A 25,655-nucleotide genomic window follows, 5' to 3' on the forward strand; every position below is an offset into this window, starting at 1 on the left:
GGTTACCTCTCACATAGCCATCGCAAGCTCTCCAAACGAATGTAGTGAACTCATCAATTTACCTTCTCATTGTAGTCTATCTATGAAAGGCTCATCAATGGCTCCACGATCATTGTAACATGCCTCAAGCAAGCTCCACTTCTTTTGTTTCGAGTGCCATGCAAGCTCTATAAAGAAGAAGAAGAAGAAGAAGAAGAAGAAAAGGATGCAAGAGCTTCTTTGATCGATCCCTCACTCTACCTCACACCTCTCTCTCTCTCTCTCTCTCTCTCTCTCTCTCTCGCAAGAAGAGAGCTCTCAAGATTGCACACCACAATAATGAGCTTATCCATTTACTTTCTAGTTTTTATATATCACCTCAATTTTTGGGCACCTTCCTATTGCATTTGCCTAGACCAACATTATCTCACTTTGCACACACCCTTTCCATTCTTTTTCATTCATTTTTCAATCAGCTTAGCTAAGATCTATTGTTACAATTTGCATTGGAACAAGCCTGATGCTCATTTACAAATATAATTCCAAGTAATTTTCTAGTGTCGAAAATTGCATGCACTAACCTATTGCTCCGCTTTCACTTTTCTTACGTTTCTATTATTTTTTGTATTTTTCCATAGTAGAGAGTAACCATTAGTATCATTGTGCTTTGAGCCAATGTTAGTGGGAATGGGAGCTCCAGGTTAGTCTTTGAGAATAGGCTCACTATTGAGGTAGAAAAGAAAGAGATCAAGATGATATGGGCCATCAATGTCACTAATCTCGCCGAGTTGCTCTTCACTCTAGGTTTTCACCATTAAAAAAAGTGTGCACTACTTAAGGGGGAATCTACCTTACAATGTTGTGACTTTTGTGCGTGTGTTCGTTCAATTGGGAGGTCAATCGAACCCCAAGCAAGCTTAGAGTGTTATCCCACACTTAAGGACCCAGTTGGTGCTAGGGGAGATACGGTACAAAGCTCAACGTGATATGTCTATCAGTGTTCTCGCGATGTCTTGCCCTTGAGGTGCCGGGAGTTTATGAAGTGGACGAAGGGCTATGGATTAAGGCCCCATAGGTGTTGCGATTGTGTGTGGGCTCTTGGTCTTTTTCTTTTTCTTTTTCCTTTTTCCTAAAAATTTCTCTATTTTTTCCCTTCGTTTTTATTTTTTCCTTGTTTTCTTTCTCTTTTTTTCCCTTTGGGTGAAGCAAAATAGTATACAAATAAATGATTAGGACTTTATTGTGGCTCTCTTCGATTCCTTAGTGGTCGTCGGGTTAGCGGCCACCACAACAATCTTTCTAAGCATGCCCCACTCATTATATATGTTTTTAGCACAAACCTTGTTGATGGAAGGAAAGGATGGTTGCAATTGATGAACTGGCTAACATCCATGTCTTTTAGTAGTTCAAAGTAGTATGCCAATAGCAATGTAATACAAAGGAGCAATCTTACCGTGTCATACCTATCTATTTCTACATTCGCATCAAAGAACAATGAGTTGAGAGCATCCTCTTCTGCCATATTCTTTTGCTTGAGCAATTGGAGAAGAAATATTAAATAATTACATGTTGTAATGAAAGTAGAGTTTGGATAGGAAGAGAAATCCTCTATGAACCATTTGAAAAAAGGAATCAAGTCCTTCTCTCGGAGCTCGAGGCTATCTTCTAGCTTTTCTACATTGACATTAAATATCAGAGGGAAATCATGTGTGCCATGCTTTGCATAGTTATAGTCAACTTTATGCCTCCTAAGATAATGCATATAAGTGGGATTCCCTCATTCGGAAGGTAGCGAGTTATAAAAAGCTACACATGCTTCCATGTTCTCATCCAAGATATTCCTTCTCTAGGCCAACTAAGATTCATAACCCTTCATTGTCTTCAACATCTCAAATAACTAGTCATACTTATACTTTGTTGATTCTTGCGACCACAATCTACAATTTTGAATTTTTTGCTCCAATAACTTCTTCCCTAGTCTTAACAACACCTGGATTACTTTTTACATAATTGTTTAAAGGTAGCACCTTTTTGAGTCCACAGAGAGGAAGTTGAATACAAATTGCATAGGCAATTCCTGAGCCTCCCATTGCTCCCAAGTGGTGAGTTCTCTATCCCAACTCATCGATAAGTATTTATCCCTTAATTTTTTTCACCCATTCTCTTCTTCTTTCCATAACTTCTATAATATTCTGTTGTGGGGTGAGTGTCCTTTCCATTTCTATGGCAATTTTTAATTGTGGATATAGTGGTTGCACATGTTCTTTCTATTCTCCATTTGTTTCAAGTGCAAGGGGTGATGATGGTGGTTTTTCTATGGTTTGGGAGGGTTCTTCAATGATGACCATCCCCATCGTTCTCAGCTCTTCTATGGAGAGTCCCATTTCCCAAAGCCTTTAACCCGCTCTTCCTTTATCATGCCGCACTTCCACTGGGAACCTATCATCTCTAGTCTATGCTTGTGAGTACTTACTTAGTGAGCTACAACTTTTTCTTGAGATTGTCCACTGTGTCATCCATGGCTTCCACACCTTTAGTGCGTTAATGAAGCTTTGTTGTTGAACCTGTATTATTGCCTCTATAGCTTTAGCTCTTTTCAATACTAGGTTTTTTTTCACACATAGGTTGCACTAAGCAGGTGGCCAAGTTTTGCAATGCATCCACGTTCTTTTGTTTCCATTGACTCGTCCTTTGCCATCTCTACCCCCTAGTTCTACCACTTAGCAACAAGGATTTCCAATGTGGTTTGTTGTTCTCACCAAGTTTGGGCTAGGATGTTCCTTTGTTGCACTTCATTATCTAGTTGCTTTTGGATTTGGGCATAGTTATGGGTGCATTTTTCTATCTCATTCTCTAATTCCACTAGTTGTCTTGTTTTTAGCTAAGCCTCCTCTTTGGCTCCCTTCTCTTCCTCTATCTCCCACTCATTGTCCTTGGAGTTGTTTCATCTCCTCCAATTCTCCATCTACCTTGGCTTTGTCTTTCATGGCTTGGGCATATTGGACTTTGAGTTGCATATGATTTTCTCTTTCTACTTCACACTTTACCTACAACTCTTCGTATCATTTTTCCTTATTAGTACTTTCCTTCATTGCATCTAATTCTCTCTTTAGACTGAAAACTCCTATTGTACTTTATTTTCAATATGCTACATGGGCCTTCTTTTCCTTCTCTCAATTTTTTTTTGTTGTCGATATGTTATGTGGGCCTTCTTTTCCTTCTCAAAGGTTGCTAAAGCTGACCTCCATTCCTGATCCAACAAGTCTCTTTGCTCTTCTAACTCCTTTAACAGCTCCTCAAAGCCATATGTTGGACTTAGGGTGGTCATAAGTAGAGAAGTTGATGACCCTTCCACCCTTGGTGTTTTAGGCACTTTCTAACCAAACTCCACATTTGCCACTACTAACCATTTAGTATTAATGGTTGTGGCTTCTTTTAATCTTGCTTGTGAGAGTGTAGTGACTTGTGTAGCAAGTTAATAAACCATACTTTCTAGCCTACTTTTGGCCAGGATGGGCGATGTGGTGGCTACTACTAAAGCAAAAGTGTTTCCAATGGAGCCTTATCCTTGCCCATGATGATTGGTGACCTTGCCATAGGTCCTGCTACACTAAGGCCTACTTTTGAAGAACCTCCTAGTTTAAGGCTCATCAACGATAGCTCTTCTACTCTTGAGGGTTTCTCCACTGATCTACTTGCTAGGGTTATGTCTTCTTGCACTTGTTTCCTAAGGTGCTCCTCCTCCTCCTGTTGCTTTTGCCTTCGTTCTTCTTCTTACTTCTTAGATGTTTCATTCACTTTCTCTAATTCTTTCTCCTTTTCAATCGTGCCCTTCTCATATTCGATTGAATCTTGATGATAAATTTTCTCTCTTTTAACCTTCTAATTGATACTAATTATGGCCTCTATTGTTGCTATTGTTTGGTTTCTAGCCTTCGGTATCATGGATCCTGGAATCTCTTGCTTCTCAACTTGGGCAGTTTCTCTAATGCCATGGCTTGAGCCTAAATATCAACTGTCATGGACTCTAATTGAGTTGCTTCCTATTCCCCAATCGAGCTTGTCATGTAGGCTTTGATTGCAACTCTCCTACTAGGTGCTTGCATAATCTGCTATACCAGCCCCATATGAGAAGTGCATGAGCAATCAAGGATTGGATTGATGATTTGATGTTCTTTGAAAACCACATAGAAGGTAATAGGATATATATGGACACCCAGAAGACCTCACCCATCGACCAACAAATTGGAAGACCCTAGATTTTAAAAAAAAGCAAATGTACAAAAATCCTAATGCTAACTTAAGACTCGAGGAGCTTTTAGAAGCTTAACATTGAAAGTGGACCAAGATTCATGATCTGAATCTCCTCTATAACCAAGCTCTTCGAGAGAAGAGCATCTAGTTAGTAGAAGAGGCAATGATAGATGATGAGTCTTTTGATCCAAGAAACACAAAAAGTACTTACACTAATTGTGAATCGAGAGATAAAGTCTCTACCATGGGATGAGACAATTGACTATGACATGATAGGCATGCAATTGAACAAATCGTTATTGACTTAAACCTAAACAAAGGCATGTCCTGCTTGTCAATGGAGTAGTCAAAATGGATTGGGATAGAACTTCACTAGAGTACTTGGTCAAGTAAGTCTAGTGACCATGTATAAACTTGGGATTGCTTCTGAGTGACAACCACCAATATTTGAAACACCCTCATTCAACACAAAGTTTGTGACTTTAACTCTAGTTCAGAAGTTAGCTCAGATAACAATCCAAAAATCACTTCACTATTAAAGACTCCATGCATTAAGGGGGATCTTCTAGTCCACATGCAATGTAGAAGGTTAAAGGAGGAGTATAGGAAGACCACAAGAAGTACTAATGGTAAGAAATAAAAGAAACCTCAAGATATCCCAAAAATTATTACCAAATTCAAAAAAGATAATGGAATAGTGGTGTTTCTTAGGGCTAAATGAGAGGGACAAACTAGTAAGCCTATTGAGGGCCCCACCCAAAGTCAAAGAGATTAACCACTAAGGGTGACAAGCCTAAACCTTTTTTCATTGCCAACAACCTTACTAAGGACAAGGAGACTAATCACATGCATCTCTTGTGAGAGTCCAAGAATGTGCTTACCTAGTCACTTAAGGAACTTAAGGAAATAGAACCCAATATTATCACCCATAATATTCCCATGGTGTTTGATGCAATGCCAACTAAGTGATGTCCTTATGCAATGAATTCAAAACATGCTAATGTAATTAAGGAGGAAATTGATAAGCTTTTGAATGTTGGACTTATCTATGAAATTGAGCACACAGATTGGGTTTCCCCCATTGTCATTATGTTGATGAAAAATAGAAAAAATAAAGTGTGCATAAATTATAAAAAAGTAAATGCAACCATGATAATAGACAACTATTCATCGTGTTATACCGAGTATATGTTGGAAAGAGTTGCAAGAAAGGAAGACTATAGCTTCCTTGATCGATTTTCAAGATACAACCAAGTGCAAGTTCATTCGAATGACATGCACAAAATAGCTTTTGCCATTGAATGGGGCATATTTGCATATATTGTAATGTCCTTTGGCCTAACCAACACGCCTACCACTTTTCAATGAGACTAATGCATACAATTTTCAAAGACATGTGTTTCTAGATGAACTTTACATACACATCAGTTGGGCAAACCATCTCAAAAAGCTCTTTTGAGCCGTCTTTGAATAATGTAGGCAATACAACCTTTCTTTGAACCCCTTAAAGTTTCAATTCTGGGCAAAACATGGATGCATTCTAGGACACACAACATCCAAGAATGGAATCATAATTGACTTCTCAAAAGTTAGAGTCATTGTCGAATTGCCACAACCAAAGTACAAGGGAGTTCAATACTTCCTCAACCATACAAGATATTACCAACAATTTATGCTAAACAATGTGTTAATCGCTCAACCTCTATACAAGTTATTGATTATTTTCAAGTGGATTGAAGAATGCCAATGTGCCTATGAAGTAGTGAAAAAGGTTCTAACCATAGCCCCAAATTTGGGAGCCCCTGATTGGAATATAACCTTCCTCAAAGTTTACAATGGGAGTAGTGTTGTGCTTGAAAGGGAAGTAGAACCCAGGAGGAAGAAGCTTGGTGGTGAGAGCTATGGCAGATGGAGAGTAAGAGCAAGAGAGAGAGAGACTCAAAAGTGGGAACTCCAACCACCATAATGTGTGGCCGGGCCTTTCTTTATTCAAATTGTCAATAAAAGAATAAAGAATAAGTGACTGTGACGGGCACTCACCACCTGCAGTGTGCAGTGGCGGGTATTGTCAGTGTAGTAATACACAAGCGGCTAGGCAGAGGCGCCTTTACCCCCAACAACCTCCCACTTAAAGGTGATCCCATCAATCTCTTGAGGAAGGCAAAGCGCTCCGTAGTGAGGCTCTTCGTGAGCAAGTCTGCAGGATTCTGCTCAGTCAGAATCTTGACAAGGTCAACAGACCTGTCCTCAACAACCTTGCGAATGAAGTAATACCTCACCTCAATATGTTTCATCTTCGCATGAAAGACTGGATTCTTGGCCAACTGAATGACACTCATAGAATTTGAATGCAGTGTAGGCATAGCATCTGTCATACCAAGGTCTGCAATCAAACGGCCTAACCAGATGGCCTCCTTGCAAGCCTCTGTGGCTACAATATACTCGGCCTCTGTAGAAAGAGCCATACACTTCTGCGCCATGGACATCCAAGAGATAGCCCCTCCAGCAAAAGTGAACACATAGCCAGAAGTGGACTTCCTACTATTTGCATGTTGTGCCTAATCAGAGTCAATGTAACCCACGACCCCTGTATCTTAGCTGCCATAGCAAATACACATATCTTCTGTACCTCATGATACCCTTCATGGCATCCCAATGTTTCTTGCCAGATGTAGCCATATAACGTGCCACAACCCCAATCGCAAAATTAATATCTAGACGGGTGGCTATCATGGTATACATAAGACTGTCCACGGCTGATGCATAGGGAATCTTGGCCATCTCGGCCCTCAGCTTATTTGTCTACAGACAATGGCCTGTGAAACCTTCACATGAGAAGGTAATGGATAGCCAATAGGCTTAACATCTTGCATACGGAAAGCGTTCAAGGACTTTATGAATGTACTCCCTTTGTGACAGATAGAGTAGTCCCTAAGATCTACCGCGCGTAATGCGAATACCAAATATATGAGACCCAAGCTATTCATCTCAAAGCTCTTCTCGAGCTTAGCCTTAAGAGCATCTAGCTCCTCATGAGTTGTCCCTACTAAAAGCATGTCATCCACATAGAGTACCAAAATCAGTAAAGAACCATCATAGGCTTTCTTCGTATACAAGCACAGATCCATCGTGGTTGTAGTCCTATGACTGCATGAGTGCATCAAACTTATGGTATCATTCCCTAGGTGCTTGCTTCAAACCATATAGAATCTTCTTTAGCTTGCACACTAGGTGTTCTCTGCCAGGGTTTGCAAAGCCCTTAGGCAACTCCATATAAATCCCATCGTGCAAGTCCCTATGTAAAAAAGCCATCTTGACATCCATCTGGTACAAGTCCAGGTCAAGTTGTGCAACCAAGGCCAAGATTAAGCATAGGGTGGTCATCTTAACCACAGGAGAAAAGACTTCATCAAAGTCAACACCATGCTCCTGCTTAAAACCCTTAGCAACCAATCTAGCCTTGTATGCCGGCTGGGGTGTCCAGGGATACTTTTCAGCTTGTACACCCACTTACATGGCAAAGCCTTCTTACCATGAGGCAAGGAAACCAAATCCCAAGTTTGATTCTTATGCAATGAGTCAAGCTCAGACTGCATAGCCCTCTCCCAAGAGTGGCAATCACCCCTGTGCATAGCCTCATCATAACTGAGAGGCTCTCTTGCATCTGTAACCAATACATAATCCATAGAGGGCACAAAATGGTCAAGAGGTCGTCTATCTCTAGTAGAATGCCTTAACTCAGGCCCTGCTGCCTGACCAACATCATTTCTAACATTTGGGCCATGAGCATCTGGTGATGCTGCACATTGTCTAGCTGGTCGTGGAGCGAGCTGAACGGGAGAAGGTGGCTCCTACTGAAAGATAACTCTACGTACCTCAATCACTTCTCAGGCTGCATATGCATTTTGATCTCATGAAAGATGACATCATGGCTGCGGATCACTTTTCGTGCATGCGGATCCCATAGACGATAACCCATCTCGCCTGCATCTCCATAGCCAATGAAAAAGCATTTGAAACTTTTAGGATCTAGCTTATTGCATTTGTCCTAGGGCACATGGCAAAATGCCTCACATCCAAAGACACGCAAATGATCATAAGAGGGGAGCTTGCCTGCCCATACCTCCTCTGCAACCTGAAAGTCAATGCCACTACTAGGCGACCTGTTAATGAGATGCACTGCAGTAGTAACTGCCTTAACCCAAAAGCGCTGCGATAAGCCAGCCTGGCTAAACATGCTACGAACCCTTTCCTGAATGGTCCTATTCATGCGTTCATCCATACCATTCTGTGTAAGGGGCACTCAACTAACACTTAATATCCCACTCATCACAAAACTGCTCAAAAGCACATGATAGATATATACTCACCCCCATTATCAGACCTTAGGCATTTTAGCCTTTTCCCAAACTGGTTCTCTGCTAATGCAAGCCAACGCTGAAATGTGTCTAAGATATCAAATTTTCTCTTTATGGAATAAGCCCAAACCTTACGTGAGTAATCATCTATGAAAGTAACAAAATACTTTGCTCCACCGAGTGACTGATAGGGCATGGGTCCACATACATCTGAGTGCACAAGAGCCAAGGGCTTACCCATGTGTTTCTTACCAGACTTTTTATGCATATTTCTAGTCTGCCTGCCATACAAACAATAATCACAAGAATCAAAATGCGAAGAGTCAAAAGGCAGAAGATACTGCAAAGCATAGAGCATTTTCATTCCTTTAAGGGACATATGACCCAAACGAGTATGCCAGAGGGATATGTGGGGGATAGAACCCACATACAAAACATGATTTAATGTAGCTCTAGATACAAGTAAGGGATAGAGGCTACTAAACTTGGCACCTCTTGCAAGCATAAGCCTGCCACGAGTAATCTTCCATGCAGAGACTCCGAAAGACACAAAATCAAGCTATCCAATTGACATAAGGCTGCGAGTCAATGCAGGTACATGGAGTACACCATGTAAAACAAAAGAACTGTCGAAGGAAACTGCAGCCTAACATCTCCAATGCCCATAATGTTAAGAGACCTGTCATCAACAAGACACACAGAACTAGAGATGGCACGATAGGTATGAAACCAATCTCTACAGGGTGTCACATGAAATGACACACCCGAATCCAAAAGCCAGCACTGCGCATACATAGAATGTGTCTCAGAGGCCTGTAAGGCATTGCATGAAGAAGTTGCAAGTATGTAATCCTCATCTGAATCAGTGGCCTGCATGACATTAACCTCTTCTATCTTCACATTGGACTTTGTAGGTACAATACTACGCTCAGAAGACTTTTCATGCACTTTCTCTTTGCCATTTTCCTTGCGCTTATCATCACGTATTTTATGGCACTATGGCCTAATATGTCCTGCTTTCCCACAATAATGACAGGTAAGATCAGACTTCTGTCCATGGGACTTATTGCGGCCATGTGACTTTGTTCTAGACTTCTGAGAGTCCTTGCCCTTATGATCATTATCATGCCTGCCATGTCTGCCACCTCTAACGGTCAATGCATGTGAAGAGCAGTAAGCATCATTATTTCTCCTGTTGATTTCCTTAGTCAATAAAGCACTCTCAACATCTTTGATTTTCAGTCATCAAACTTGTTCGTGCATATGTCAGTACGGAAGACATTCCATGATTCAGGCAAGGTGCCAAGCAAAAACAACGGGTCTAAGTTGTCTTTGAACTCAATACCCTGTGACAGCAAATTCTTCATGATAGCATGAAATTGACTAAAATGAGATGATAGGGATGTCCCCTTCTTCATGCGAAGGTCCATTAATAGTTTCAGCCAATACATCTGTGACGCAGGACTCTGCTATGCATAAAGCTCCTGGATCTTCTCCCATAAGTCCCATGCACTCTGATTCTCATCCTCAACAACAATACGATGGACCTCTTCTGAGAGTAACAATATAATGATAGATGCATAGCTCATCAACTTCTATCCAAATATCATTATCCATATCCTCGGGTTTAACACCCTTGAAACGCAAGGGTTTAATCTGCAACTTATGCACCAAAACCTGCCATATTTGGGACTTCCAATACCCATAGTTGGTACCATCCAACTTGGCAATGTTAAAGAGAGCTGTGTCTTTCAAATGACCAACCATACTGTTCCAAATCAAAGAAAAAAATGCAAATTTGCAGGTTGTTGTAATTAGCATAAAGTGCACTAAAACCACAGGTAAAACTGGCTGAAAGAGTGGATATCACCAAGAGAACCACCTATCCATCAAATATGACCAAGATAACATCAAACAATAAGCATTATTCTCATACAAGTGCTTGAAATCTACATATTTCAGCTTGCTAGAATAAATTATAGTAGTATGTAAAACTGTCCCAAACACTAATACATATGTCATTGCAACTGCCAGGTAGCAAGATACATACCAAGAATTATCAAACCAATAACCTGTCAGGCAAGATACATCTCATAGGTCTAGAAGTCATGCATGCAATGGGTCTCAGGGTAAGAGAAGAGACCAAACACAAGCACAACTGATAGAGCAAGAAGCTCAATGCATAACCATCCAAGATACATACAAAACGGACAAACCTGTGATAGAGATAGGTGCCTGCCCCAATAGGTGTATCAAATCAGTCCACTACAAACTAACTACAAACATAAAGCTCTCAAGAGAGCAAATGCATGTAATTGTCCCACAAGCTCAAGCTCAAGTGTAAGTAAAACTCTGTGTACATCTGAATATGCCAAGAGGCTCTCACTGGAAGTAAACTCAGATGCAAATAGAGCAAGCAATACTCAAATACATCGAGTACATAGCATCAGACATTCCAAATCCTAGTAGGGTACATCCAGAGCATAAATCCCAAGCTATTTCAGACCCGTAAAACATAAGCTTGAAAACATTCAAATAACATGTAATTGACAACCAAATGTAATGCCTAGTAGGTCCAAAATGCTCAAATACATCCAAAGACGAAGCTCCAAGTGACTGTCAAGCATGGGCAGACCAAGGGGCATCCATATCTGACCAAAGCATAAATGCAAGAAGCCTAAATGTCAAGCAAGGACAATAGGCATAAACTGGTCCAAAGCATGCCAACTGAAGCCAAATGCCAGTGAATGACGATCAAGTCGGAGCCTAATCCTCTCAAGATTGTGGGAGAGAAGGAAGGAGTCTCACTTGTAGCTTTCTTGCTTGCACAATGGGAGAATACACACAAGGGTGGAGGCTGAAAACAGTTTTCCTCTTCTTAGTTGTGTAAGCCAAAAATAACTCTAGTACATAGAAATAGAATAACCCTATATATGGGTCTCAAACCAAACTCAACTAACTAAGGTGGCATACTAACTGAGCCACGAACTAGAGTAGATAAGGATAGCTGTCATCTAGCTATTATTCATGGGCGGTGTACCAACCGCATCTGTAACTAACAAGTCGGTGACATAAACGCACAATGGTCACCCTAGCATATCACGAGTGGAGCTCAATATCTCAACACTCCCCCTCGAGCTCAATCCCAATTCCTGTACACCAAGCAAGTCTCTGAACTTGCGCAGCTTCTCTGCGCCTAATGCCTTTGTAAATATGTCAGCTACATGATTCTCTGTGCTGACATAAACTAGATCAATAAGACCTAGTAAAACCCTCTCCCGCACATAGTGATAATGCACCTCAATGTGCTTTGTTCTAGCATGATAGACTGGGTTCTTTGCCAAGTGTATACTGCTCATGTTGTCACAATAAATGACAACTGGCCCATCTGTAGGCTGATGCATATCATAAAGTAGCTTATGCAACCAAGCTACCTCACATGCAGCCATTGCTGCACCCCTGTACTCAGCCTCTGTGCTCGACAAGGCAACTGTAGGCTATTTCTTGCTACTCCAAGTGACTGCAGCACTCCCAAAAGAGAACACATATCCACTGGTAGATCGTCTATCAGAAATACTACCAACCCAATCAACATTAGTGTATCCATGCAACTGTATCTGAACCCCAGTCTCATAAAGTAGTCCATACTGCAATGTGAACTTCACATACCTGAGTATACGTCTAGCCGCATCCAAATGCGGTTTCCTTGGAGCCTGTATAAACTGATTTACCAATCCAACAGCATAGCTCAAATATGGCCTGGTAATAGTCATATAAATCAAACTTCCTACTATGCGTCTATACATAGTAGGGTCTTCCAGAAGCTCACCTGCATCTGTGCTCAGCTTCACATTCTGCTCCAAAGGAACTGAAATAGGCTTACAGCCTATCATCCCATATTTGGACAGCATGTCCAATCCATACTGCCTTTGCAAGAGCCGTATCCCACTTGGTGATCTAATCACCTCAATGCCCAAGAAATAACGTAGCTCTCCCAAATCCTTCATCTCAAACTTCTGCTTCAATAGCATTTTCACATGAAGGATATCTTCATCACTATCACCTGTCATAATCAAATCATCAACATAAATGACAAGTAGCATAATACCTTTCTCTGTTTTTCTCACATAAAGTGAGAAATCTGCCTTGGAAATCTAAAAGCCAATAGTGACAAGATATTGTCCTATCTTGTCAGACCATGCTCTAGGTGCTTGCTTCAAGCCATACAAGGCTTTCTTCAACCTGCAAACAAACTCAGGATGAACATCATGCACATAACCTGGTGGCTGCTCCATATAGACCTCTTCTTGCAAATCACCATGCAAGAAGGCATTCTTTACATCCATCTGATGTAAAGACCATTCCTTTGATGCAGCCATAGCAATGACTGCTCTTACGGTTGCCATCCTTGCGATCGGACTGAATGTTTCTTCATAATCAATGCCATATGTTTGTGCATACCCCTTGACTGCCAATCTTGCCTTGTATTTGTTCACAGAACCATCTGCATTGTGATTCACCTTATAAACCCACTTACAGCCAATTGCATTCTTACCTTTAGGCAAAGGTACCAATTCCCATGTAGCATTTGCTTCCAAGGCATCCATTTCTTCATCCATGGCTTTCTCCCATTTTTCTTTTCCCATGGCTTGCTCAAAAGAAGTGGGTTCTGGTTCCTGTATCACTTTGACCATATATGCATAGTGAATGGATGTAAATCCATCATATTTCAGCCTATCCACAGGATACCTAGCTTTGGTAGACCTGCGCAAAGTAGGTTCACTCCCAGGTGCTCTCAAAACATCCCTGGTCTTCCTTACTCCAGGTGTAACAATAGAAGGAATACCCAACTCATTATCAACGCTCTGTTCTGAGCCATTGGATTCACCATCCACATAAGAGTGACCTGCATTCACATCAAACATGGGCTGATCTACCTTCTCTTTTCCTTTTCGTGATACCTGAATACCACTATCTGCATTGCTTTGAGAAGATTCTCCTGATCTCAATCTGCCTGTCCATGGCGAAGAATGTGAACCACTGCTAGAGGACGCTCCAAGTCCACTAATATCTTGTGACTGCTGCTGTGAATTCTGTGCAGCATTACCATTTTGTGCATCTACATTATCAATCACATTTACTGGTTTATACCAGCTACTCATCTCATCAAAAACAACATCTCTGCTCACTGTAAACTTACGAGTAGAAGGGTTATAGCATCTATACCCTTTCTGCTGCAGAGAGTAACCAATAAAGATGCACTTCTCAGCTTTTGGATCCAACTTGGATCTCAACTCATCTGGCACATGAACATAGGCAATGCAACAAAAAATCTTCAAATGAGAAATATCTGGTTTTCTACCAGAATACCTCTCCTCTGGAGTCATCCCAGTGGCTAGGCGAAGGCACCTTTACCCCCAACAGTGCCAACTTAAAGAACATAAACTAGACTATCCAGTGAGCTTTGCTAGTAGCAGCTCATGGACACTAAGATGAACTATTCCACTATTGAGAGAGAAGGATCGGTGATGCTATTTATTGTAAATTTTAGTACTATTTACTACTAATGCCCTTGAGTTCCTTCGTGGGCCACTAGGCTCTACTGTATCTTGTAAATAAGCCATGTGCTATTGGTCACATAGCTTGATGGTTGCTGCTTCTTCTCAAATTTGACTTTTTGGTTATAGTACATAGAGAAAAGCAACATTACATGGTTGATCATTTGTCCTAAGTACCCAATGGAGAGGCAGTAGAAAAGGGCATTGTAGATGAAATGCCGGATGCACATTTGTTTTAAATATCTGAAGTAGAATATGTCTTTAATGCTGACCCCACACCCCATTAGGCTAATGATATTGTTGAGATATTAGAAAATGGAATACCTAATCAACCAATAGAAAAAGCTTGACTGTGCCAACTCACAATCAAAGTGCAACCCTATTAGTTGATTGTTGGACAATTGTATTGGTTAGGCCATAATGGTTGTCTAAGGCATTGCATTTGTAAACATGAGATGCATGAAGTTTTGGTTGAAGCACATGCAAGAATTATAGGGGCACTTTGATAGAGAATCCATGACTTAAAAAATCTTATAGTCTTAGCTATGGTGGCCAACCCTATTAAGCAATGCTACGAGCTTTGTTAAGCACTATGATGCATGCCAATGTATAAAAATTCTAGTCAAGAAGGACAATACAGAGTTAACACTAGTAATTGCATGGCAACTATTTGAAAAGTGAAAAATAGATTTCGTAGAACCTATAAGTCTCTCAGCTCAATATTCTTAGGCTAGGTATATTAGCGTTGCTATTGATTACCTAATCAAATGGGCCCTAGGGCCATGAGAAAGAATGATGCAAGAACAATAGCAAAAATCTTATGGGAGCAAGTGATCTCATGATTCGACTACCCCATCAAGGTTGTGAGAAATCAAGGTACACAATTCATTAATGAGGTAATTTCACACTTACTGTCCACGTTCATGATTATACATTAAAAATCCTCCCCATACTATCCATAAGGAAATGGTCAAGCTAAAGCTATAAACAAAGTCTTGATTAATGTCATAACCAAAATCATGTGCCTCTCTTGGAGCAACTTGGACAACAAGTTGATGGCAACATTGTGGGCTTATCACATAGTCTACAAGACTTATGATATCAATCCAATTATGCCACTTGAAATCTTTATCCCTATCTTCTGAGTGGTTGTGCAAAAGTGGTGGGAAGGCCACGAAGCTTGAACCAACCACCTAACAAAATTAGAACATTTGTCTAAAACGTGATTATTGGCAACACATGCTCGTGTTTGGAAAAAAGCATGATGAAAGGCCTAGTTTGACAAATACATCAAGCAATGGGATTTGGAGGAGGGCAACCTTGTGTTGCTCTACTCCATTAGAGGTCATAAGCAAAAAATAATATATGAAGTCTAGGTGCTTTTCAAGTGCATGCAATTAGCATAATCAGTAATCTCAAGCTTGAAACATTGAATGGCAAAGGCATAGGCTTCTTCAATGGAAGTCAAATCAAGAAATATTGTCCACTTGCACATCCACTATACGAACCCCCAATGGCACTACTGTCTCTTGTTATATGAGTGGTTAGAATCATTGAGCTCAACCTTGAAGATGAAACCTCATACTGCAACTTATTTGAGAGTCATGTTGACATTTTTGAAATCTCACAAAGTCAGTATCCTGATTGACAAAGGCATTGATTGTAACATTATGACATACAATGACTAGATGGGCATTAGGCAACCACCACTCACTCGAGGACTGCAAAAGTGAATCCATATGGAGGATCTCCTCATGCAACTATTGGGAAATGTTAAATCATGTAAACCAATGCTACAAGAATGTTGACTCAATAATGAAGTATTGTTGGGACACCCATTTAAATGACCATCCACTTGGATTTACCTAATATCAAGATTATTACAACTTTCAATAAGGGCACTAGTGCTTCAAATGAGAAAGTAGTGCAACTCATGCTTCCCACACACCCCAATTCACCCCTTAAAGAGAGCAATGATACTCTCCTCAACAAATTACTCAAAGCTTGGATGGACCATAGTAAATTGGACAATCATGCACCTTAATCCAATATGAACCATCAAAAGTGGTATACAACAATGCCCAAGAAAAGCAAACAAACCAACCCAAGACCTAGTGTGGTGGCACTATGGAGACATCACCCCAAACCCAACTCGATGGATTCCTAAAGCGCTACTTAGGGCACAAAGGCTATTACACTGGCAACAAGCAAATCTAGTTGTCCAAGCTTGTATATGCAAGGCTACCCTAATGCCCCCACAATTAAAATTCTAGGACACCAAGCCTCCACAACCAAGGAGACAAGCACTATGATCACTAATTCTAAGGATTGTGCCTCAACAAGTCTACAAAATGAAGGAGCTATAGGCCCTACTAGTCAATCCTATGAAAACCCTGGGCTCTAAACAACTTGCAAAGAATCACAACTTACTCAATTGACAAATCCACATAGGCTATCCATCTCTAACTGTTAGGAGAATCCAATGATCACTAGAAATGTGCCCCATTCTCATCCTCAAACTAGTGTATACAAGGCCCCCATATGAGAATCAATGAACACCCTCAATTCAATGCCTACAATAAGCAAAGGTCAAGCAATCACACCCCTTCATCAAACTAGCCACCAAAAACCAAATCCCCCCTAAGTCTATGATCTTTTTATGAGAGGCAATCCCTCTTGGAATTAGCTACTATACTAGCATGGCTACAAATACCAACAATGGTATAGTCACATGTATTCGATAGTTGAATAACCCTTCACTCTATTTGTATGTAGCTATGAATGACTTGACCTAGGCCTTCTTGATGAAAATACTACGAACATTGTGAAGTATTTACCATGCTCATGGAAATAATATCAATTCATATTCACTAAGGCTACCTCAATTGCCGATGAACTCATTGCAGCTCAGGTTTCACCAAAACATGTCTTGAAAGGACACTTAATGACATCCTTCAAATGTAGCTATGTTGAGACCACACTAGAAAAACTTGCCCACCTTGATAGTCTCACACAAACCAAGTCCTCATTCTTATAGCATTGGTTTACAGTACAAGCATAGTGGGAAACAATCGAATGTTAGATCTTGCCCAACGCTAAGCAACGATGTGCCAAATAAAGTGTTAGAATATGATCATACTTATGTTTCCCCCACTTCATTTTGAGTACTTGCTTTAACTTGTAAACATCCATTAGAAGATAATGTGATGCTATATCCATATGTAGACCGAGTCCTTAGCAAATAGGAGCTTTACATTATTATTCCAATAGATTCGTGCAACTTTCTCATTGATGTTTTGGTCTACATCACCCATAAGGACATTCGACCCACAAGATATGGACCATTACTCTACCATGGAATATAATCCACACTTGTATGATTGGTGGTTGCAAATGTAGTTGGGCATCTCCTTTTTTATAAGTAAGTGGGCTAGTACCTCAAAATCAACTCCTCTGGCCATGACTCCCTTATGTAGTCCTAGAAGTATTACAATCCATTGGGAGGAGGAGGGTTGCATCTTGGGGCTTGTAGATTGTAGAGACTTTGCAAATTGATTGTTCCCCTAAAATACAAAAATTTCCTTTTTTAAAGGTGTAAAATTTGACTATATTCATATAAGTTTTCTTAGCAAGACGTACACATGTTTTTTTGTTCATAAATGTACCTTAGCAAATTCAATCTTGCTCAAAATCTCACCACAAGTCGTTAGCTCATTGTTATAGGGCAAGATTAAGGAGGAAAAGTAGCACGGGAAAAGGTGACCTAGTCCTAGACACCGTTAAGAAGGAGAAGAAGTAGTTGTTGAAGACTCGAGTAAGGACTGAAGTGATAGTGACATTGTTATGCTACGAGGGGTATCCACAACCAAAGATGGATTATGGATGATTATTCTTTATTATTCCAATTTACTATTGAAAGAGAGCATATGAGAGAGAGAGAGAGAGAGAGAGAGAGAGAGAGAGAGAGAGAGAGAGAGAGAGAGAGAGAGAGAGAGAGAGAGAGAGAGAGAGAGAGAGAGCTAATTTTCTATGAGAAACATTGTATCTACATGAGAGAGACTATAGAGACTATGAAGATGATAAAAGATGAAATCTATGTGATGAATTCCATTCAAAATGGAGCATTCTTTTATGTTCTCTCATTCTTTTGATGGATTATATGAAGAATGTGTTGAAGTTTTATTGTGATAAATCCATGGGAGAATTGCTATATGATGCTACATGAAGATTTGAGAAGATTGGTGTTGTTTTTCTTCTTGTGGTTAATTAAAATATGAAGAACATGCTTGTTGATGATACAATATAGATTTTCTTGCAGTAGATTCCTCATTTTCTTAGTGTTCCTTTTGGGGCTCCATGTTTTTTCTATGCAATCATCACCAGGGAAACCTGCTATCAATAAGCACCAATAGAGAGACTGAAAATGGAAGAAGTGGCACGGTTGAAAAGGAAGAAAAGCAATGGGAGATTGGAGAATCCCTACAACTATTGAAGAATTGGAGATCTTCATTGCCAAAGCCACTTTTTACAAAAAGTGCATCCCTCAATGGTAGAAGCATGTTACTATCTTGATGCGGGCCCTATGTGACAAACTAATTCCATTGTCTCCTAAACCTACAGAATATCACAATAGGTAATTGTTTCCCACAAAACTGAAAAGAGAAGCAAAAATAGAGAGAATGACCATCCATGAGAGGTTTGGCCTTCATTGAAGAATTTATAGACATCATCAAGTGGGAGATTGTGAAGAAGCTTCAGGAGTCATAGTTAGTTGAAGTTCACAAGAACAAGAAGGAAAATAGTTGGAATTTGTTCATAGATGCTCAATAGCAAGATACATGGGATGCTTGGTGCACTGACAACCTTCTGTTTATCCAATTGACAACCCATTGGAAGTTAGTAGATAGAGTGTTCTTTACAACCTATGCTATTGAAACCCTTTGAAGCTGGTATTATTAGGATGATGGCACCATGGCGATCCTAAGAAGAATGAGTTTTGATACCTTCAGAATTGAATATCTTTCTCTCTGTAGTAGTGGAATGAAAGTTAAATTCAAAGGCTTTGAAAATAAGAAAGTAGAAGAAATGTCGGCACAAGAGAAACCTCCAGAGAAGACTGAAGCTCTTCTGATTCTGTTCTATTGAGTACATACAAACTAGGTGGAGCTAACTCCTTGATGAATGATGCTATCAAGAGACAAGCACTAGAATGAGTCCAGAGATACGTGAGAAGAGAGAAATTAAAAATCAAAGTTGAGAACAAGCTAGCAGTAGAAGTCTCCTTTCACACCCTTTGTAGCACTCTTTACAGAAATCCCCATGGCGACTCAAGGTTCCCTTCCTAGTCAGATTTGTCACAAACATATTAATGACGTGCCAGTGAATGTAGTCCCATTGCCTATATTTAAGGGAGATTATAATGAAGATCTTGATCTTCATGTAGCTGAGTTCATGGTAGCGTGTATAGCCAACAATGCTAGAACCTCAAGTATTGGTTGGCAATATTCCTTGCCACTTTCAAAGACGCGATGTTTCAGTGGTATCAGAGACAAGCACAAGAACTTTTGGCACATGACGACCTGAACTTTTGGCATGAAAGTTTTGAAGAGCATATGCCAAGGGAGTTCATGAACTTAAGTATGTCCTCTGGTGAATGGGTGAAAGCATATGTCTTGAAAGCAAAGTTTTGAGCTTGGAATGTGCCTAAAATTTGCCAAAAAATTTGGAATTTAGGAAAAAAATATTCGACATCGAAGGCGGCGGTTGCAGCTAGGATGATTTTAAGCACCAAGTGAAAGACGGCTTTTAAAAGGCGCCCAAGCGACACTTGTGGATTTTTGATAATTTTTTCGATTGTCGTGCGGGATGCTGGGAGCTGCCAGTCAGTGCGGGATGCCAAGACGGATGCGCAGGATTTTTCAGAGGTCGAAACGGAGCCCGGACGCGGAAGAGGCCACAAATTGGCCAAATTTGAAAAGGTGGACAAAACTTAGGCCAAAGGGGGGTGCCCTTTGGGACCTTAACCCCCCCTCCCTAATTTTTCACATAGCATGGAGAGATGGCGACGCTTGCAGCAACGGCGTGAAAAAATTGCTACCCCACCCCCCCCCTCCCCCCCCCCCCCCCACAAAATTGAATTTTGGGCTGCAAACAACCTATCTAACAGACATTGGCCACCAACTTCTCCCTCTTCCCTGATCATATCGCAGGTCCTCGCGCGAGATATGGCTGTCTGGATGAAGAGATCAGAATCTAGTCTTTCTCTCTCCTCCCTCTCTCTCCCCTCTATGGGCTGTTCATGGGCACTATCTTGAAGGAGGAATCGGGAAGGAGATTGAAGGAAACAGTGATGGAGATTGATGGAGATGCTGAAGATTGATGTGCAGCATTGGATTGAGAGCAATGGAGGCTCCCTCCGCTGGTCACGCAGTCATTTAATGCGTCTCGGGTTTTGTAAAAACACAGTATGACCATTTTTATGAAGAAAATGAAGGGTTTTGGTAATTATTTACTGTGTATCAGAAAATTTAGATTTTGCAATGATTTACATGCGCTATTTAATTCCCATAAACCTAAAATGCGGTTTTTAAGCGGTAAAATTGTAGTTTTGTTGTTTCGGATGGGTGAAATGTGTTCTTATGGGGGGAAAATGAAAAATAAATTGAATGTTAGTATGTTGAAGTGATCGAAACAAGAAAAATTAGAAAATAGCATATTTTATTACCAAATAAATCAAGAAAATGGAGAAAATAAGGAAAAAAATAGAAATACGCCTCACAAAAATAAGGAAAAATATAATGATTTTTTGTGGATGTGTGGTAGTGGAAAAGCATGAGGTTTACCCTCAGTTTCCCTATCTCTTTGTCAAAGTTTATGATTTACCGCTTTTTATACATCAAAACATGACAAAATGAACCTCTACACCTATGCAACAAAAGCAATACCTAAACGTAGGGGGTTGGGATGTTTGAATGGTGTGATTTGCATGCTGATTATTGCTGATTTGCTGATGCATATCATGACATACAGTTTGGTGTATTTTAATTAAGAGGATAGTAGCACGAGTGTTGTCTCGGTGCTATTCTTACATCGCCGCAACGAGTTAGTGAATGAGCATTGGAAAGCCTGGTTTTGCACAACACGTTTCTAATTGAAAATTATGTTTGAGCACTTTAGGATCATCCACCTTTGTATGTGCATGTCAACCATGGTATCAGAATACAAAGAACTGGATGCATAGCACCTGTTTTCGATTATGATGACCCACGCTTGAGTGTGGAAAGGCAACCTAAGCCATAGGATAGACGTTCGTTTCTTGGGAGATTATTTGGTAAGGACACATGGAATCTCCTGGAATACGTTCAAAATGAAAGAGTGGAGTTTGTTCGTTTATTCTATATGTTGAGCAATGCATCAAGGGGCTAATCCCTACGATGTAGGAGAGTTGCAGTGGGGCCGCAGTGATTCCACCAAGTGGTTGCCTCCCATGTATGTGATTATCATGGCATTTATTGCCAATGTGTATGGGTTCTCCCTCTGTGGAGTTTATAGAAAGGGAAATGTTGGACTACAAAACTATAAACGCATAGATCAGGCTTTAGGATAGTTCGTCCTTTAGCAGCACAGATAGACGCTCCTAGCTCACGAGGCCATGTGGGTGTGTTTGTCTGTTATGAGTATGAGGTCCAGCAGCCGGTGCTGGCCCATTTGAGGTCCCATCAGTGGTGCGTCTGCCAGGAGCTGCCAACAAGTGGTGGTTCTCGAATCTAGGGTTTTTAGGGACCAAAAAAATGGTTTATGTCCTCTGACAAGGACCGTCAAGCCGAAATACAAAGAGCAGAACGTGCTGAGAGGGCTAGACGGCGGTTGGAGATTGTAAGTCGCTATTCTCCTCAAAGGAGCAGCCTGATATGCATAACAGGCAGTGGTCTTAGTAACCCAATTGTTGCACATAGTCCTTTAGGTGCAGGAGGAAGCGCAAGTTCTTTCTCTCTTCCACCAAGTCAACCCACTTCAAGTGGGGGTGTGATCGCATTAGTCCAAACTCCTATTGTCAATCCGATTGTCGTCATGGCACAACCCATTGCAATTTCTATAGGGACGCTAGATCTGCCAGCTTTAGGAGTTCCTTTGCCCATTTTTAATGGGTTAGCCGAAGAAGATGTGGAGTTTCACATTTGTGAATTCCAAAGATTAATATTTAATTACCGCATCCAAGATGAGGGACATCTTATGATGTTCTTTAACATGACGTTAAAAGGAAGGGCTACAGTATGGTATCATAGCATAGAGACTGGAATCATAACCACAATCAACCAATTTTATGCAGCTTTCCAAGGAGAGTATGCCCCTGAAAGAGGTGGCCAATATTGGTTTCATGTTTTGAATGTAACATGCCAAGACCCCCATGAGAATGTGAAAGCCTATGCCAAGAAGCTTAAGGAAGTGTTTTGTAAGCTACAAACTTACATTCCCATTTCACAGGCTGCCCAATTGCAATACTTCTTGCATGGATTGGATTTCAATATTCAGGTACAATAGAGCAGTGTGGCTTTGGCTGATATAGACACCGCCATCATGCGGGCAGAAGGAGTAGAGTCACGATTACAAATGGCCTACTCCTCTTGAATAAATCTTAATGCGGGTCTAGTTCATGGGGGCAATTTACCATTGATGAATGGAAATCAAGGGATGCCTATGAATAACCCTAATGGAAGAGGAAGCATGGTTCAAAATGTACCTTTGCTGCCAGCTCCTCCCAGTGTGACTATACCTATGGCTAGTCACTTGGCTCCATCAAATGTTGGAGGCCAAGCTTCGAACCCTAACATTGTTCATGTGAGTCAACAACCAATGCCCAATCAAATTGTTAGGCCAATGGAACGACCGATAGATGATCAAGGCTATGAGTCGAGTGCCTCTAATGTCCTTGGCGAAGTTAAGGATATGATGAAGCACTACACTGACATGATTTCTGAACAATATCAGCAAATAGCTGTTGACGTCAATTTCCTGAAGAAGCAGCAGAATCTGATAGGGAGTCGACGCCTTGAAGAGGGTGGTCCCTCAAGATTCAGTTGTAAGTGGTGTGGCAGACAACATTTCCCTAGAAACTGTCCAAATGTTAAATGTGATATTTGTGAGAAGTCGGGCCACTTAGCCGCTACCTGTTGGAGTAAGATTAGTTCCCTCCAACAAGGGAGTAAACAACCAGGTCCAGTTAATCATAGAGCGCAAGGTAGTAACCCCCAGCAAAATGATGGACCAAGGCAAATATTGCAAAGGGGAAAGACCACTATAGAGGAGTTGCCACAAGGCAATGGAGTCAGCCTTATCGAGGCTGTACGCGTCAATGGCGCTGAAACCTCTAACCTACAAGCTGTGACAAGAGGCCAAAAGGCTAAAGAGGGTGATAAAGATAATGCAAAACCGGTCATGGAAAACCCTAAGCAAGGGGATAAGGAGACACAAGTCCTGAATCCTAGAGTGGAAGGTGGACCTCTAGGCCTGTTGACAAAAAGGTCGATCCTAAGAAGGATGAAAAAGTGCCAAGAAAGAAGGCAAGAGCTAAAAGAGAAGCACCAAAGCCGGTCCGGAGACCAAAAGAAAGAATGGTTTGGTGAGAAAAGAGAGCTTTGGCTAGCTATCATGATTTTGACTTAGCAAGTTCTCTTTGCGAAGTCAAACCAGATGTAAACCTCTTACAATTGATTAAATTATCTCCAAGGGTACGCCATGAATTCAAGAAGATCTTGCGTAGTATTGGGTATATTGTAGAACCTTTGGACATAGCACGAGTAGGGGAAGATTGGTTTGATCATGCTGAAAAGAATTGCCCTAGGGTTCTAGCATACGTGGATGGAATATTAGTGGAGCATGCTATTGTAGACACTAGGTCCTCTGTCAATATCATGAGTTCAGAGTTGATGGAGAGGTTGGGTTTAGGCATCCAAAAAGATAGCTCCACCCTTCTTAGAATGGCTGATGATAGCCTAAGGCAACCAGAAGGTTGCGTTACTAAAGTCCATCTTACAGTTGCAAGTGTAGAATGCTTCTTGGACTTTAGGGTGATAAGATTTGCAGGATGTCCTAGCTATCGAGTCTTGCTAGGTAGGCCTTGGATCTTACGAACAGACTGTTAAGTCGATATACCCGCCGGTTGAGTAGTTCTAGGTAGAGGTGCTAATCGAGTAATAGTCGATGCTTACCCTGAGTCTCCTCAGAGTGAGAGAGCTCCTTTATCCTCCACTGAATTAGAGATAGCAGATGATCCATCTGGTAGTGAGACATCATCCAGTGATGAATCTAAAGAGGGGTCCACTACTACAGAGGATATTTATCAGATAACTCTAAATGAGCCGATAGAGCCGCAAGATAGGATAAGAGACGCGGATGTGATTGAGTTGGACGTTGGCATGCCTAATGATTCGCGGCCAATTAAATTAGGTTCCATGCTCAGTTCAACAGAAGGGGAGGACTATGTGTCCTTGATTCAAGAATTCCGCGACATCTTTGCTTGGAGTTATGATGAGCTGAGAGGCATTCCTCCCAGCCTGGCTGTTCATACTATTCATGTAAAAGAAGGCAGTCATCCTGTGCGTCAGAAGGTAAGGCGTATGCCTTTTGAATTGAGGGACGGACTGTTTGAGGAGTTACAGAAGTTACGAAAAGCTGGTTTAATCTTCCCTATACAGCACACAGAATGGTGTTCACTAGTTGTCATCAGGAAGAAGAAAAACAACCAGATCTGACTATGTTTAGATTTTAGAGAGCTGAATAAGCAGACGATTAAGGATTACTACCCGTTGACATTTATTGACCATATTTTGGATCAATTAGCGGGTAGGGAAATATATTCGTTTATGGATTGCTTTGCAGGATACAACCAGATGGAAATTGTAGAAGAGGACAAGTTAAAAACGACTTTTATTACTGTCTTTGGTACTTTTGCGTACCATGTGATGGCCTTTGGATTGTGTAATGCACTGGGATCATGGCAACGAACAGAAAAGGCTCTTAGAAATATTGAGAGTCTCAGATGAGGAGGAGGTGGTTGTAGTAAAAGAATCCAATGAGCAAGATACATTTTTTTCCACTTCAAAAATATGAAATATGACTGTTTATAATTAATTATATTGATTTGTGATGTTGACTTTATTTAGGTCTCTTCTTCAACTAAATGTAAGTGAAAGAGATTCTTTGAAAGCATCTCAGTTGTATTGGCGTCTTCTTCCTTCAATAGTTTCAAAAGATATTTTGGAGAGGAAGAAATTTAAAAAGGCAAAGAAACAATGCTTGGAGTCATTTATAAAGGATCATTCTTTGGATACCGAGTTAGTACAAAAGATATTAGATAATATTAGTATCATTTGAGATGCTTATATACAACTTTTCCAACTTTTAAAGTCAAATATGAAGCAAGGACAAGTATGCAATTGCATACTTTCAAGGCCATTTGTGGTTAGAACTATTCGAGACAGAGAGTGAATAGCAAAGTGATGGAGAT

The sequence above is a fragment of the Lygodium microphyllum genome, chromosome 22, assembly GCF_053477565.2.
Source record: "Lygodium microphyllum isolate KBCC chromosome 22, Lygodium_microphyllum_v1.1.10, whole genome shotgun sequence".
NCBI lineage: Eukaryota > Viridiplantae > Streptophyta > Polypodiopsida > Schizaeales > Lygodiaceae > Lygodium > Lygodium microphyllum.